Source organism: Bubalus kerabau, chromosome 17, assembly GCF_029407905.1.
Source record: "Bubalus kerabau isolate K-KA32 ecotype Philippines breed swamp buffalo chromosome 17, PCC_UOA_SB_1v2, whole genome shotgun sequence".
In the NCBI taxonomy this organism is placed as follows: Eukaryota; Metazoa; Chordata; class Mammalia; order Artiodactyla; family Bovidae; genus Bubalus; species Bubalus kerabau.
This window is the reverse complement of record NC_073640.1, coordinates 63,527,207-63,545,461: the sequence shown is the minus strand read 5'-3', so window position 1 is coordinate 63,545,461 and position 18,255 is coordinate 63,527,207. Positions and strand designations below refer to the sequence as shown.

The 18,255-nt window shown below is 43.2% G+C and overlaps 1 protein-coding gene across 2 annotated transcripts in view; it reads left to right on the top strand.

The window, feature by feature from the left end:
• LOC129631045 (zinc finger protein 665-like) overlaps window positions 1-18,255 on the top strand; it is a 53,610-nt gene that overhangs the window by 8,446 nt on the left and 26,909 nt on the right. The gene's annotated exons all lie outside the window — the stretch shown is intronic.

The following is an 18,255-nucleotide window of genomic DNA, read 5'->3' as shown; positions in this document are numbered from 1 at the left end:
TGAAAACTTACACATGTAGACAATACAGTAAAATATATCAACTTTCTGACCCTCAGAAAATTCAAACTGTAGGAAAACTACACCAATGTGTTAGGTGTGGGAAAGCTTTGATCATCTGTTCAGCCTAACTCACCATCCGTTAATTTTTTTTTTCTTTTTTTACAATAGTGTGATGGTTTTTGTTGTATATCAACATGAATAGGCCATAGGCGTACATATGTGCCCTCCCGCCTGAACCCAGCTCTCTCCCCACCATATCCCTCCAGATTGTCCGAGAGCACTTGCTAGAACATCAAACTCCCACTGGCTCTTTTACATATGGTAATATACATGTTTCAGTGCTAATCTCTTAAACCCTGCCATCCTATTTTTTTTTTTTTAATAGGTTTTCCTTAGCGTTGCTTTGTCTATCCACATGTTATGACCCAGTTTTAATGTTTAGTTTACATTTCTTTCCTGCTTTACACTAACAAATACATAAGTCAATGGGTTATTTTGAGACTTTTGTAACATTAAAATGCACGTAGACGATGACAGGGAACATAGTGGGTGCCCTGTAAATGTAAAGAAAGACAGTTCCTTTAGGACTTGAGTTCAGTCAGATAAATCACATAGAAACAGTTACAGATAGTGCCAAGTTGATAATTTTGGTGAAAAAAATTCTAGTGTCTTCTTAAGACTTTATATTTTACAATGTGCTTTGTTGTCCACAACTGACAGATCTTTCAGAAACAGACAACAAAGAAATGAGAGAAAATATATTACAATTTTTCAACAAGAAGTAAATTGCCTAACTACCGTCAGGTGATCATATAGTAATCTGACATTCCATTACATTAAAGTATTCGCTTAAGTATTATGTATTATGATGTAAACAACTTTTTCTCATGTAAGTATTTGAAGCTTTGTCATCATAAGCGTGGAACAGAAAGTTGTATAAAGAAGTATGCATTTCTCATTAAAAGTTTTTTCCTCTCTTTGATAATCTTTAAAATTTATTTTTGGCTATGCTAAGTCTTCATTTTGCTGACTTCTTTCTCTTTTTACAGCAATCAGGCTATGAATTCTCCACATAAACTTGGCTGGGGTATGGTTGGAGACTGGCATTTTGATGCTTCTTTTGGTCAGTCCAGAGGACTCAATGTCTTTTTGTTTTTTTGGCTGTACTAAGCCTTTTTTTTTTTTTTTTTTTTTTTACTGTACGTGGGCTTTCTCTAGTTGCAGCAAGCAGAAGTGACTTTCCAGTTACTTGTGTACAGGCTTCTCATTACTGGGGTTACTGTTGTTGCAGAACACAGGCTTTAGAGCACAGGCTCAGTACTTGTGTTGCACGGGCTTAGTTGCTCCGAGGCATGTGGTATCCTCTCAGACCAGGGATCAAATCTGGGTCCTATGCATTGGCAGGTAGATTATTTACCACTGGACCACCATGAAAGTTCTACTCATTATCTTTTAACTGTGCACTATGTATGTTAATACACTGCAAACAAAATTGGGGTCATCAACCAATAACTGAGAGATCTGAAACCAGGAGAAACTCCCGCAAACTTCTCTAGACTTGCTGAAGAGGTGGGTGTACACAAAAGACCCGTCCTGAAATACCAAGGCCAGAATGTCCAAAGCACAGTATGGTGCCTGCTTTTCTCCATCCTACATTCCCTCAGGGTGCACTTTCGCTGGGCCACTGCAGTGACTAATAAGTTTGATCCTTGAAGAAGTGGAATGTCAAGACATTTTTCTCCTTGGAAGTGTTAGTATGAAGTAGCCCTTTCTAAGAGTTGTGTGCTTCACATTCTAGCTTGTCAGTTAAGTTAGTTCTGTCGCTCATTCGTGTCAGCCTCCTTGCGACCCCATGAATTGCAGCACGCCATGCCTCCCTGTCCATCACCAACTCCCGGAGTTCACTCAAACTCATGTCCATTGACTCGGTGATGCCATCCATCCATTTCATCCTCTGTCGTCCCCTTCTCCTCCTGCCCCCAATCTCACCAAGAATCAGGGTTTTTTCCAATAAGTCACCTCTTGGCATGAGGTGACCAAAGTACTAGAGTTTCAGCTTCAGCATCATTCCTTCCAAAGAAATCACAGGGCTGATCTCCTTCAGAATGGACTGGTTGGATCTCCTTGCAGTCCAAGGGATTCTCAAGAGTCTTCTCCAACACCACATTTCAAAGGCATCAATTCTTCCGTGCTTAGCTTTCTTCACAGTCCAACTCACACCCGTACGTGACCAGTGGAAAAACCATAGCCTTGACTAGATGGACCTTTGTTGGCAAAGTAATGTCTCTGCTTTTGAATATGCTACCTAGGTCAATCATAACTTTCCCTCCAAGGAGTAAGCATCTGTTAATTTCATGGCTGCAGTCACCATCTGCAGTGATTTTGGAGACCAGAAAAGTAAAGTCAGCCACTGTTTCCACATCTCTTTGCCATGAAGTGATGAGACCGGATGCCATGATCTTCATTTTCTGAATGTTGAGCTTTAAGCCAACTTTTCCCACTCTCCTCTTTCAGTTTCATCAAGAGGCTTTTTAGTTCCTCTTCACTTTCTGCCATAAGGGTGGTGTCATCTGCATATCTGAGGTTATTGATATTTCTCCTAACAATCTTAATTCCAGCTTGTGCTTCTTCCAGCCCAGGGTTTCTCATAATGTACTCTGCATATAAGTTAAATAAGCAGGACGAGAATATACAGCCTTGGCATACTCCTTTTCCTATTTGGAACCAGTCTGTTCAATGGCCAGTTCTAACTTGCTTCCTGACCTGCATACAGGTTTCTCAAGAGGCAGGTCAGGTGGTCTGGTATTCCCATCTCTTTCAGAATTTTCCACAGTTTGTTGTGATCCACACAGTCAAAGGCTTTGGCATAGTCAATAAAGCAGAAATAGATGTTTTTCTGGAACTCTCTTGCTTTTTCAATGATCCAGCAGATGTTGGCAATTTGATCTCTGGTTCCTCTGCCTTTCTAAAACCAGCTTGAACATCTGTAAGTTCACGTATTGCTGAAGCCTGGCTTGGAGAATTTTGAGCATTACTTTGCTAGCATGTGAGATGAGTGCAATTGTGCGGTAGTTTGAGCATTTTTTGGCATTGCCTTTCTTTGGGATCGGAATGAAAACTGACCTTTTCCAGTCCTGAGGCCATTGCTGAGTTTTCCAAATTTGCTGGCATACTGAGTGCAGCACTTTAACAACATCATGTTTCAGGATTTGAAATAGCTCAACTGGAATTCCATCACCTCCACTAGCTTTGTTCGTAGTGATGCTTTCTAAGGCCCACTTGACTTCACATTCCAGGATGTCTGGCTCTAGGTGAGTGATCACACCATGGTGATTATGTTGGTCGTGAAGATCCTTTTTTGTACAGTTCTTGTGTGTATTCTTGTCACCTCTTCTTAATATCTTCTGCTTCTGTTAGGTTCATACAATTTCTATCCTTTATGGAGCCCATCTTTGCATGAAATGTTCCCTTGGTATCTAATTTTTTTGAAGAGATCTCTAGTCTTTCCCATTCTGTTGTTTTCCTCTATTTCTTTGCATTGATCGCTGAGCAAGGCTTTCTTATCTCTCCTTGATATTCTTTGGAACTCTGCATTCAGATGCTTATGTTTCCTTTTCTCCTTTGCTTTTCACTTCTCTTCTTTTCACAGCTATTTGTAAGACCTCCCAGACAGCATTTTGATTTTTTGCATTTCTTTTCCATGAGGATGGTCTTGATCCCTGTCTCCTGTACAATGTTGCAAACCTCCATCCATAGTTCATCAGGCACTCTATCTATCATGTCTAGTACCTTGAATCTATTTCTCATTTTCACTGTGTAATCATAAGGGATTTGATTTAGGTCATACCTGAATGGTCTAGTGGTTTTCCCTACTTTCTTCAATTTCAGTCTGAATTTGGCAATAAGGCGTTCATGATCTGAGCCACAGTCAGTTCCCGGTCTTGTTTTTGCTGACTGTGTAGAGCTTCTCCATCTTTGACTGCAAAGGATATATCTGATTTTGGTGTTGACCATCTTGTGATGTCTATGTGTATAGACTTCTCTTGTGTTGTTGGAAGAGGGTGTTTGCTATGACCAGTGCATTCTCTTGGCAAAACCCTATTAGCCTTTGCCCTGCTTCATTTCGTCTCCCAAGGCCAAATTTGCCTGTTATCCCAGGTTTTTCTTGGCTTCCTACTTTTTCATTCCAGTCCTCAATAATGAAAAGGACATCTTTTGGGGGTGTTAGTGCTAAAAGGTCTTGTAGGTCTTCATAAAACCGTTCAGCCTCTTCAGCGTTACTGGTTGGGGCATAGGCTTGGATTACGGTCATATGCTCAAAATTCTCCAAGCCAGGCTTCAGCAATACGTGAACTGTGAACTTCCAGATGTTCAAGCTGGTTTTCAAAAAGGCAGAGGAACCAGAGATCAAATTGCCAATATCTGCTAGATCATCGAAAAAGCAAGAGAGTTCTCAAAAAACATCTATTTCTGATTTATTGACTATGCCAAAGTCTTTGACTGTGGAACACAATAAACTGGAAAATTCTGAAAGAGATGGGAATACCAGACCACCTGACCTGTCTCTTGAGAAACCTATATGCAGGTCAGGAAGCAACAGTTAGAACTGGACATGGAACAACAGACTGGTTCCAAATAGGAAAAGGAGTATATCAAGGCTTTATATTGTCACCCTGCTTATTTAACTTCTATGCAGAGTACATCATGAGAAACCCTGGGCTGGAAGAAGCACAAGCTGGAATCAAGATTGGCAGGAGAAATATCAATAACCTCAGATATGCAGATGACAAGACCCTTATGGTAGAAAGTGAAGAGGAACTAAAAAGCCTCTTGATTAAGGTGAAAATGGAGAGTGAAAAACTTGGCTTAAAGCTCAACATTCAGAAAACAAAGATCATGGCATCTGGTCCCATCACTTCATGGGAAATAGATGGGGAAACAGTGGAAACAGTGTCAGACTTTATTTTGGGGGGCTCCAAAATCACTGCAGATGGTGACTGCAGCCATGAAATTAAAAGAAGCTTACTCCTTGGAAGAAAAGTTATGACCAAGCTAGATAGCATATTGAAAAGCAGAGACATTACTTTGCCAGCAAAGGTCCGTCTAGTCAAGGCTATGGTTTTTCCAGTGGTCATGTATGGATGTGAGAGTTGGGCTGTGAAGAAAGCTGAGCACCGAGGAATTGATGCTTTTGAACTGTGGTGTTGGAGAAGACTCTTGAGAGTCCCTTGGACTGCAAGGATATCCAACCAGTCCCTTCTGAAGGAGATCAGCCCTGGGATTTCTTTGGAAGGAATGATGCTGAAGCTGAAACTCCAGTACTTTGGCCACCTCATGCGAAGAGTTGACTCATTGGCAAAGACTGATGCTGGGAGGGATTGGGGGCAGAAGGAGAAGGGGACGACAGAGGATGAGATGGCTGGATGGCATCATTGACTCTATGGACGTAAGTCTGAGTGAACTCCGGGAGTTGGTGATGGACAGGGAGGCCTGGCGTGCTGCGATTCATGGAGTCGCAAAGAGTCGGCCATGACTGAGTGACTGAACTGAACTGACTGTCATGTTGAATGGTTTGCCTTGGAAACAGAGATCATTCTGTCGTTTTTGAGATTGCATCCAAGTACTGCATTTCGGACTCTTTTCTTGATCATGATCCGTACACAAAGCCAGTTCTTGTTTACTTAAACTGCTTAAATTCTAATTGTAGGAATATTGCTGGGTTCAGCTAGCACCCTACATCCAGCCCCACCCACCAGGATCCCACATCAAGCCCCACCCAACACCAACCTGGCCACCAGACCAGGTTACAGTTCCCAGACCTCTGAATCGCTTCAGCTTCATCAGCACGACTTCAAGTACAGTTTGGTTCAGTCGCTCACTTGTGTCCGACTGTTTGTGATCCCATGGACTGCAGAATGCCAGGCCTCCCTGTCCATCACCAACTCCCAGAGTTTACTCAAACTCATTGTGTCGGTGATGCCATCCAACCATGTCAACCTCTGTCGTCGGACATGTAGGACTCCAAATGTTATGCCAAAACCCTTCCTTCTATTGTGATTATCCCACAGAATTTTAAGGTTTTATTAAAAGTGTTGTACTTATTTAGACTAATGAGCAATCAGTGGTGCAACACGAGACGTGAGAGATCCTCAAGTACTACTTAACCCTGACAAGATACCTCTGGAACCAAACGGAGGAACAAGCAGGTAGGTAGGTGTACGCTCGTCAGTGCTCGCCGGGCCCCGCCCCTCACACGTCCAGATGCAGGCGTGTGTCCTAGGCTCCACCCCTCATTGTCCCTTTCCGCTGAACCTAGGGCTTGGGAGTCGCTGGTGTCTCTACTCAAAGAACGTGAGTTTAGAGCAATTCCTGAAGCCGAGTCTTGGTAGGTGCGGTTGCCCCAGGAATACTGAGGTACTGCTTTTTGCTTTTTAGTCTTGTTAAGCTCCGCGCGTAGGGTCCCCTGTACTCCATATCTGTGGTCTCCTGTCACTTCGGACCTTCCTAATCCCCCAGCCTTTCCTCACCAAGTAAATTCAGTTGTTACCTTGAGAGGCCCGTGGTCTAATTTCCTTTCAGTGTAAAATCCTGAGGTAACATATATCGTGCACGAAATATATAGTAATTTATAGGGGGAAAGTTATTCTAATTGAGACATGGCACTTAGAATTTTGTAAATGTACCAAAACACTTGTTCAGAAACTAGCTTAGAATTTCATCTTTGCAACTGGTGGTGGAGCTGGAGTTCTTTCTCGAGTGTTAGGGAGGCGTATTACTGTCCTTTTCTGGTTTATATGACCAGGGTAATAAATTGACGAGAGACTGTTCATTTTGGGAGATAATTTTCAGTGATGCTGGTTACTGATATGAGCTCTAGAATCAAAGAAAAATATAAAATGGTCTCTATGCTCAGACATTTCCAACTCTTTGAGACCCCATGGAGTGTAGCCTGCCAGGCTGCTGTGTCCATGGGATTTCCCAGGCAAGAATACTGGAGTGGGTTGCCATTTCCTAATCCTGGGGATCTTCTGACTTAGGGGTAAAACCCCCATCTCTTGCATCTCCTTCATTGGCAGGAGGATTCTTTACCACTGAGCCACCTGGGAAGCCTCTTTGGTCTGATACTAGTGTTTTATTTGAATTTTAAAAGTGAGCGTTGGTTGGTAGTTTTCCAGTCAGTGAGACCCAGTGTGGATAATGCTGAATTATGGATTGCTGACAAGTGCAATGGAAAGTGGTGTATAATAGTGGGAAAATATCTTAAGAGATTGGAGAATCTGAAGACAGTTGAGGGATAGTTTTAGATTTTGCGCATTAAGGTTGATTGTCAGTGCTACACTAAACCTAAGATGATTATGTGGGGCAGGTGGAAAAGGAGCAGTTTGCTTGAAGTAATGAGGCCTGTTTATTTGTGGCAATGTTGTTGGTGGAATATTGTCAGAGATAAAAAATTGGTTCAAAATGCTTCTAGCTAACAGACCTTTGATAGAGTTGAGTAGGAGTGGGTTGTCTTCATTAATTAAAATTAATCGGAGAAGGGAGGTTGTCCTAGAATTGTGAAGCCAGTGACACAAGTGCTGTACACAACTGTGTGGGTGTAGAGACAGAGGCTCAGGTCTTGGTGTGCAACATGTGGGCTGATTGGATAATAAGATCTTAAGAATCAAAGCCTGTGAAGATTGATAATCCTGTTAATAGGAGACTTCATAATGAGAGCTGCAGTGGGGAAACACATTGCTTTCAGCAGTTTATCTACTCAGAGTGGGGGATACTGGTTTTACTCAGGTTAGAGTTGCCAGAAGCTTTGGAATCTAAGGGGCTATGAAGGAGGCCCCGCTTCCTTAAAGAGCTGGAGTATCTTCCAATTAGGTCAGTCAGGGACAACAGGCGGCAGTGAGATTGGGGCCTTTTTCTGTGACTTCTTCACTGAGCTCAATTGAGCCAAATCACAAAGACCTTTAAAACTTTGTGATATCCCAGTTCCTGGCATGTTTTCCCAGGAGGGCCAGTTCCTTGGTCTCCATACTGAGTGCCCAGTGCCCTTGCATTTGCGGCTTGTGTGTTTTCTGTGTGTTGCCCAAGCCCAGTGGTCTCTGATGTTTAGCCCTGTTGCTCAACAGAGCACAGAAAAGTGGTGAAAACATGTGGGAAAGTGGAGAGGAAGCTATTAGGAGTCTAGGAGAGTTGTGAGAGGAGGCAAGTTTCGGCCTCTGGATGAGCCCTATCAATGGTGTATGCATGTGTTGCAAGCACAGTGGTGTGACCCAGTTGAAGCTCGCTGTGCTGCCTGTGAGAGAGGCCAGTGCCTTGGGGAGATGACTTCTTGAGGCAAACAATGGGACTTCATTTTGAAAAGCAGCCGACCAAGAAAATGGCTAACTAATATCTCAAAATAGCCATCTTGTTGGTGTCTGGATGCCAGATTCTTTTCTGAAACTAGAGAAAGAAGCAGGGAGGAAATAGTCAGAAGGGAGGAGCGAGAGGGAGAAACAGTGACAAGTAAGGTAAAAGGGCCATCAGTCTTGCAGTACATCTCAGGGACAGCCAGCCTTCTGTGTTCATCTCTTTTTTCCTGCCCCCATTCACAGGTTGGGAGGTCAGAGTATCTCCCTGTGAGTTCAACAAAAGCACTTTAGTTTAATAGTCAGGCCAAGAGGTAGGGTCCTCTGAGGCCAGCCATTATGGATGATTACAATAACCACAGCAGTGACAAGCAAGGCAAAGAAACCGTTCCAACTTGGAATCAGAATTGGCTCTTCCCTGCAACAGTTGTGGGATCACGTTGTGTGGAACTATTGACAGGGGTGGTCTCAGTTTTGACTGGAGGACCTGGATGTGGGCTCATGGCTAATTGTGGGTTGCCTGGAAGGATAGGCATACCATAATGTCTTAGCTCAGTTTCCCTGGGACACAGACGCTGTGACTGAGGCTTGTGTGCATTGGTTGATTGGGAAGGTCATGATTACACCTGTGGAGGAAGGAAGGAACTGGAACTGGGAAGAGGACTGTTACCCTGCAGTGTGTTAGAATCAAGGCCTGAGCTGAGCCCACAGGGAGGGATGGGTGCATTGGTCCTGGCTGTGGGATCCAGAAGGTTCCCCACAGCATCGACTCCATGGAGTGGATTTTGTGATGTCTTTTGGAAGAGCAAGAATCACTATGCAACCTGTAAAATAACTTTTGGTAAAATCCCAGAGATGATATTGTTGGTTATTTTTAGTATTTTCTGTTATTTTGAGTTGTAACGAAGAAGGTTTGCAATGGATTTGGAAGGGAAAAAAAGACCTTGGAGTGTATCTTTGGAAGATGCTGAAGTCTCACTGGTGCATATGCACCAATATACACATCTTCTTTTTATTATTAGAGTTCAGAGATGACAGTTTTTCGCTGGGTGAGGTCACTCTGACTGATAAGAAGCTGTCTTGAATCTGGTTTTCTGCTTAGGCACCTTCACGAGTATTATTCCATCATAAACACATGAGTTGTTAAGCCTTGGAATCTTTCTGGGGATTGCATAGCACGATGGATGGATTATTACTGAATGTGTGGATTGTGTGTTGAACCAGATGAAATTTCATAAGGCTCTTTCAACCTAGAAGGAAAATGGTGCTAAAATTTGAGGCAGAGGGATTTCGTTAGGGAGGGGTCATAAAATCTCTGGATGTAAGGAAGGATTGGACTCCCCAGGTGGTGCGAGTGATGGAAAACAGTATGGAGGTTCCTCAGATATTAAAAAGAGAACATGCATAGGATCTCAGAGTCTGACTTCTGATTATATACCCAAAGGAAGCAGAATCAGTATATTTTTTAAATTATGTATTTATTTGACTCCAGTGGGCCTTAGTTGTGGATCACGAGATCTTTTTTGCATCACGCAGGACCTTTCATCATGGCAGGGGGGCTCTGGAGTATGTCGGCCCTGTGTTTGCGGTACCTGGGCTTGGTTTGCCGGAGTCCAGCTCCAGCAGCCAGGGATTCAACCTGAAGAGCTGGAGGGTGTCGGCGATGATGACGTAGCCTCTGACTCATAGTAAGGGACTACATCCAGCGGACAATGATGTAGCCTCTGACTCATAGTGGCTCAGACGGTAGTGTCTGCCTCAATGTGGGACACCCGGGTTCAATCACTGGGTCAGAAATATCCCCTGGAGAAGGAAATGGCAACCCACTCCAGTACTCTTGCCTGGAAAATTTCATGGACAGAGGAGCCTTGTAGGCTATGGCCCATGGGGTTGCAAAGAGTCGGACACGACCGAGCGACTTCACTCACTCACTCTTCACTCACATCAGCAGACGACAATGTAGTCTCTGACTCACAGTATGGGACTACATGTTCATGTCAAGCTTCAGGTTCTCTTTTATACTTTGACAAAAGCATTAGGTCAGCGGTTTTTAGTTTCCCCCACCCAGATTTACTGTACTTAATTTGTGATTACATTGTAACTCGTGCTACATTCCTCAGTTTATTTCTTATCTTTCTAAATCCTGTTTGCCCCTAGCATCTTAAGATCATTATCTCCTAAACAGGCTTCTACTATTCTTGCTGCTGCTATTGCTGCTAAGTGGCTTCAGTTGTGTCCCACTCTGTGCCACCCCACAGATGGCATCCCACCAGGCTCCCCCGTGCCTGGGATTCTCCAGGCAAGAACACGGGAGTGGGTTGCCATTTCCTTCTGCCATTTCCTTTCTTCTAGCTATTCTTAATCCTAAAGCCTAAACTCAGCAACAGGCAAATTTGGCCTTGGAATACGGAATGAAGCAGGGCAAAGACTAATAGAGTTTTGCCAATAAAATGCACTGGTCATAGCAAACACCCTCTCCAACAACACAAGAGAAGACTACACATGGACATCACCAGTTGGTCAACACCGAAATCAGATTGATTATATTCTTTGCAGCCAAAGATGGAGAAACTCTATACAGTTAACAAAAACAAGACCAAGAGCTGACTGTGGCTCAGATCATGAACTCCTTATTGCCAAATTCAGACTGAAATTGAAGAAAGTAGGGAAAACCACTAGACCATTCAGGGATGACCTAAATCAAATCCCTTATGATTATACAGTGGAAGTGAGAAATAGATTTAAGGGACTAGATCTGATAGATAGAGTGCCTGGTGACTATGGAATGAGGTTCGTGACATTGTACAGGAGACAGGGATCAAGACCATCCTCATGGAAAAGAAATGCAAAAAAGCAAAATGGCTGTCTGGGGAGGCCTTACAAAGAGCTGTGAAAAGAAGAGAAGCGAAAAGCAAAGGAGAAAAGGAAACATATAAGCATCTGAATGCAGCGTTCCAAAGATAGCAAGAAGAGATAAGAAACCCTCCCTCAGAGATCAATGCTAAGAAATAGAGGAAAACAATAGAATGGGAAAGACTAGAGATCTCTTCAAAAAAAAATTAGAGATACCAAGGGAACATTTCATGCAAAGATGGGCTCCATAAAGGACAGAAATGGTATGGACCTAACAGAAGCAGGAGATATTAAGAAGAGGTGGCAAGAATACACAAAAGAACTGTACAAAAAAGATCTTCATGACCAGATAATCACGATGGTGTGATCACTGACCTAGAGCCAGACATCCTGGAATGTGAAGTCAAGTGGGCCTTAGAAAGCATCCCTACGAACAAAGCTAGTGGAGGCAATGGAATTCCAGTTGAGCTATTTCAAATCTTGAAGGATGATGCTGTGAAAGTGCTGCACTCAATATGCCAGCGAATTTGGAAAAATCAGCAATGGCCACAGGACTGGAAAAGGTCAGTTTTCATTCCGATACCAAAGAAAGGCAATGCCAAAGAATGCTCAAACTACCGCACAATTGCACTCATCTTACACATTAGTAAAGTAATGCTCAAAATTCTCCAAGCCAGGCTTAAGCAATAGGTGAACCGTGAATTCCAGATGTTCAAGCTGGTTTTAGAAAAGGCAGAGGAACCAGAGACCAAGTCGCCAACATCTGTTGGAACATGGAAAAAGCAAGAGAGTTCCAAAAAAACCCATCTATTTGTGCTTTATTGACTATGCCAAAGCCCTTCACTGTGTGGATCACAATACACGGTGGAAAATTCTGAAAGAGATGGGAATACCAGACCACCTGATCTGCCTCTTGAGAAATCTGTATGCAGGTCAGGAAGCAACAGTTAGAACTGGACATGGAACAACAGACTGGTTCCAAATAGGAAAAGGAGTATGTCAAGGCTTTATATTGTCACCCTGCTTATTCAACTTATATGCAGAGTACCTCATGAGAAACGCTGGACTGGAAAAAGCGCAAGCTGGAATCAAGATTGCCAAGAGAAATATCAATAACCTCAGATATGCAGATGACACCACCCTTATGGCAGAAAGTGAAGAGGAACTAAAAAGCCTCTTGATTAAGGTGAAAGTGGAGAGTGAAAAAGTTGGCTTAAAGCTCGACATTCAGAAAATGAAGATCATGGCATCTGGTCCCATCACTTCATGGGAAATAGATGGGAAAACAGTGGAAACAGTATCACACTTCATTTTTCTGGGCTCCAAAATCACTGCAGATGGTGACTGTAGCCATGAAATTAAAAGAGGCTTACTCCTTGGAAGAAAAGGTATGACCAAGCTAGATAGCATATTGAAAAGCAGAGACATTACTTTGCCAGCAAAGGTCCGTCTAGTCAAGGCTATGGTTTTTCCAGTGGTCATGTATGGATGTGAGAGTTGGACTGTGAAAAAGGCTGAGCACCGAAGAATTGATGCTTTTGAACTGTGGTGTTGGAGAAGAGTCTTGAGAGTCCCTTGGACTGCAAGGAGATCCAACCAGTCCCTTCTGAAGGAGATCAGCCCTGGGATTTCTTTGGAAGGAATGATGCTAAAGCTGAAACTCCAGTACTTTGGCCACCTCATGCGAAGTGTTGACTCATTGGAAAAGACTCTGATGCTGGGAGGGATTGGGGGCAGGAGAAGAAGGGGACAACAGTGGATGAGATGGCTGAATGGCATGACTGACTTGATGGACACGAGTCTGAGTGAACTCTGGGAGTTGGTGATGGATAGGGAGACCTGGCGTACTTCGATTCATGGGGTCGCAAAAAATCTGACACGACTGAGTGACTGAACTGAAACTCAGCAAACTTCTTTTGCCATAAACATTCCCTTCAGAAACAGGTCTCAGATAATAATCCTTCCCATGGCCTCAAGCTGCGGCCTATGTGCTCATGCTGAGACATTCTTTGTAAAGATCCTTGAACAAATGTCAGTGGTTATTTTATCGATTATTTTCTCTGCACAAGTGTAGAAGGCTTTGTGCTTTCTCATGTTTCTCTCAAGTACAATAAGCACCTTAACATTCTTTCCAGTCAACTCAACTGAAGAAAGGAAAGACCAAGTCAGAATCACAAGGCCTAACACCTTCAGCACGGTTCCGTGCCTGCAGAATGAGGAGAGGGGGTTGGGGCGGTGCCTCCATTTTGTCAGTAATGCGTAATGTGGCTCCCGACATAGTTGCTCTGCTGCATGTGGGATCTTATATCCCCAACCAAGGATTGAACAAGGATTGAGTCCCCTTTGTTGCAAGGCAGGTCCTTAACCTGGAATTCCTGTGACCACCAGGAATGTCCTGTGAAAAATCAGTATTTTGAAGGAGTTACCTACATTTGTAAAACCAATATTTCTTTACTCACAACAGTCATTTTTCTTCAAACAGCACAGTTTTATGCCTTTTCAGTTCTTCATAACAGAACCTAGTAATGCCCCAAAGGCTCTCAAGGATGAAAGAATCTATTAGAGTTTCTTTGCATGGTGAAATCAAAGAATAGTTAATTTGGGGATTATATACTAATAATTCGCACTTGAGTTATTCTTTCCACACTCTGTCCATAGTGGAGCTTTTATAGACTCTGGCCCCCTAAAACCTACTCCCCTGTTTATGGATGTTCCTGATATTTCCCAATGTCCTCTTTTGTTCCCAAATAAAACCATTAGTATGCGCCTGATTTACATGAAGTGAAAATAGGAAAATAAACATGTAAACTATTAGGAAATAAACTTCAGAACTAAGGTTAAAAGTGGTATCTCTTTTTGACCTTGGAGAATTCTGAAACAATTTATTTTTGATTATTTATTTATTATTGGCTGAACAGTTGTGGCTCAGGGGCTTAGTGGCTCCGCAGCATGTGAGAATTTCCTGGACCAGGCATTGACCCCCTCGTCTCCTGCATTGGCAGGCCGATTCCTTATCCCTGAGTCACCAGGGAAGTCCAGAAATCATTGAGAATGCACATTACATGGTGGCATTTTTTTGTTTGTTTGATAAACTAGAAATTTCATAGATTCAACCCCAACTTTTTTGTTCTTGTTACTTTGAAGTCACTGAAAGCACAAGATGGAAGCAAATCCAAAGTTTGGTTTGGATACTGGGACAGATGATATGAGAATGTTTGTTAACTGATGAAGCTTTCTAGTTGGGGCACTATAGACTTCCAACCTGATGGGAATTTCTCATCCTGCCCAGATAGGCAGCATAGGAAGCGGTTGGTTTTAAAGTCTAAAGGTATCAGTAGTCAAACATCGGAGAAACCACAGTGAGACTGTTTAACAAAACACTGAATGTTTACTCATGCTATGAATTCGTTTCATTCCTTTTCCTGCTGTACAGATATCCATTATTCTATATGGTTGTTGAAGATGGTAGTAAATTACTATTTATCTATTTTAGTAAACAGAAAAATTGCTATTTACTATCTATTGCCTAAGACATTGTTACTCTAGCCTAATGACAGAGGATGAGATGGCTGAATGGCATCACTGACTTGATGGACGTGAGTCTGAGTGAACTCCGGGAGTTGGTGATGGACAGGGAGGCCTGGCGTGCTGCTATTCATGGGGTCGCAAAGAGTCGGACACGACTGAGCGACTGAACTGAACAGAACTGAATGAACAGTAATGTTTAGAAATATTTAATATTAATAAACACTAAATAGAAGTCTAGTTTTCCAAAGCATATTAAAATGTTGATGTAACATTATAGAATTAATAAATATGCTCCATAGTTCATTGTCAGCTGTAGTAGAAGTTCCTTTTTCTTGAGTTTTTTTCGTTTTTGTTTTTAATACTGTGATGGTTTTTCCCATTCCTCAACATGAATCGGCCATAGGCATTCCTGTGTCCCCTCCCTCCTTCCCCACCCTATCCCTGCAAGTTGTCACAGAGCAGTGGCCCTGGATGCCCAGTCATATATCAAACTCCCACTGGCTATCTATTTTACATATGGTAATATATATGTTTCAATGCGATTCTCTCAAATCATGCTACCCTATTTCTTTTGCTTTTTCAAGTTTTTCCTTAGCATTATTTTCTCTGTCCACGTGTTGTGACCGAGATTTAAAGTTTAATTTACATTTCTTCTCTGCCTTACACTAACAAATACATAAGTCGGTGAGTTATTTTGAGACTTTTGTAATGTGACAATGCACAGAAGACAATGACAGGGAACATAGTAGCTGCCCTATAAACATGAAGAAAGTTCCTTTAGGACTTGAGTTCAGTCAGTTAATACACATAGAAATATTTATAAATAGTGCAAAGTTGGTGATAATTTTGGTGAAACTAAATTGTAATGTCTTCTCAAGATGTTGTTTTGTAGTCTGCTTTGTTGTCCATATCTGACAGAGCTTTTGGAAACAGACAGCAAAGCAAAGAGAGAACAAAAATTAAAACTGCCTGATTACCGTCAAATGATCATCTAGTAATTGTTGACATTCTGTTACACTGATGAAGTATTCACTTATTTATTATATATTATGATGTAAACAAGTTTTTCTCAAAAGTATTTGAAGCTATGTCATCATGAGCATGGAACAGAAACAGTTTCTATAAAGAAGAATGCAGTTCTCATTACAGGAAATTTTTTCTTGTTTAATAACTTTAAAATTTATTTTTGGCTGTTCTGGGTCTTCACTGTGCTCCTGGCTTTTCTCTCCTTTTGGCGAGCATGGGCTATAAATCCTGTACATAAAATACATAAACGTGGCTGGTGTTTGGTTGGAGACTGGCATTCTGAATCTCCTTTTTGGTCAGTCCAGATCACTCAATGTCTTTTTTCTTTTGGCTGTGTTGAGCCTTTTTTGCCACACGTGGGCTTTCTCTAGTTGCAGCAAGCAGGAACTACTTTAATTGCTATGCTGGCTTCTCACTGCTGTAGCTACTCTTGTTGCAGAGCACAAGCTTTAGAGCACAGGCTCAGTACTTGTGTTGCTCGGGCTTAGTTGCTCCAAGGTACGTGGTATCCTCCCAGACCAGGGACAAACCTGTGTCCCATGCATTGGCAGGTGGATTCTTTATCACTGGACCACCAGGGAAGTGTCAGTGAGTGGCTTTCAACTGAGCAAATCCCAGTAACTTTCAACCAGGATCCTCCTGTGTCTTTTAACTGTTAATACCCTGACAAATAAAATGTGGGGTCATCACCCTATAACTGGGAGATCTGAAAACCAGGAGAGACTCCCCGAAACTTAGCTGGACTTCCTAAGGAGGAGTATGGGCCCAAGAGGCTGTTCCTGATTTCCCAAGGCTACTATGTCGGAAGCTCAGAATGGTACCTGTTTTGCTGCAGCCTGCATTCCCCTCAGGGTGCATTGTCGTTGGGCTGCTGCAGTGACTAATAAGCTTGATCTTTGAAGAAGTGAAATGTCAAGATATTTTTCTCCTTACAGGTGTTACTCTGAGGTGTACTAAGAGCTGTGTGTTTCACATTCCAGCTTGTCATCCCTACACAAAGCTAGTTCTTGTTTACTTAAACTGCTTGCTGCTACTGCTGCTAAGTCGCTTCAGTCGTGTCCGACTCTGCGCGGCCCCATAGACGGCAGCCCACCAGGCTCCGCCATCCCTGGGATTCTCCAGGCAAGAACACTGGAGTGGGTTGCCATTTCCTTCTCCAATGCATGAAAGTGAAATGTGAAAGTGAAGTTGCTCAGCCCTGTCCGACTCTTCGCGACCCCATGGACTGGAGCCCACCAGGCTCCTCCATCCATGGGATTTTCCAGGCAATAGTACTGTAGTGGGGTGCCATCGCCTTCTCCGTTAAACTGCTTAAATTAATTCTAATTGCAGGAATATTTCTGGGTCCAGCCACCACTCCACATCAACCCCCACCCACCCCTAACGACCCCCAGCCCAGGCACCACACCAGGTTTCAGTTCCCATACTGAACTGCTTCAGCCTCATCAGCAGGAATCCTGTTAAGGGGAAACCTTTCTTTCCAACGCAATTATCTATCCCACAGGATTTTAAGTTTTTACCTTAAAACTGTTACATTTATGAGGAATCAATGATGCAACACAAGACGGGAAAGACCCTCATATACTTCTAAACCCTGACAAGATACCTGGGAACCAAAAGGAAGAACACAGCAGGTGTCCTTTCGGCCCCGCTCGGCCGCCCTCGGCCCCGCTCGGCCCCACTCGGCACCGCTCGGCCACTCCCGGTCCCGCTCGGCCCCTCTCGACTCCGCTCGACCCCGCTCGGCCCCGCTCGGCCCCCTTCGGCCCCCCTCGGCCGCTTTCGGCTCCGCCCCTCACACGCCCAGGCGCCGGAGGGTGCCCTACGCCCCGCCCATCGCTGTGGCCTTTTTCTGATACCAATGGTTGAGGAGTCTCGAATCTCCCCTTCGACGCAAGCGATTCTACAGCTAATTCCCGAAGCCGAGACTTGTTAGGTGCGGCCGACCATTGGAAACGTGAGGTACTTTTTTGGTTTGTTTGTTTTTGTTGTTGTTGTTAAGCTGCGCCTGTGGGGTCCCCTCTCCTTCCTATCCGTGGTCTCCAGTCACTTCGCACCTCGCTGTTCCCCGACCCCTTCCTCCAGCCCAAATAAATTCAGTCGTTGTGAGAGGCCCAGGGTCTAATTTCCATTGGATGTAAAATCCTGAGGTAACACATACAGTGCACGAAATACGTAGTATTTTATAAGGAAAAAGTCATTTTAAGTATGACGTGGCCCTTGATAATTTTATAAGTATCAAATCGCGTGTTCAGGAAGTAGTTTGGAATTTCAGCTTTGGGACTGGTGCTGGAGCTGAAGTTCTTTCTCGAGTAGTAGGGAAGAGTATTACTGTCCTTTTCTGATTTATATGAGCATGACTAAAAAGACTCCTCATTTGTAAAGACTCTTGATTACAAAGACTCTTCATTTTAGGAGATTATTTTCAGTGATGCTGGTTACTTGTATGAGCATTAGAATCAAAGAGAAATATAAAATGGTCGCAGTGCTCAGTCAGATCTCTTTG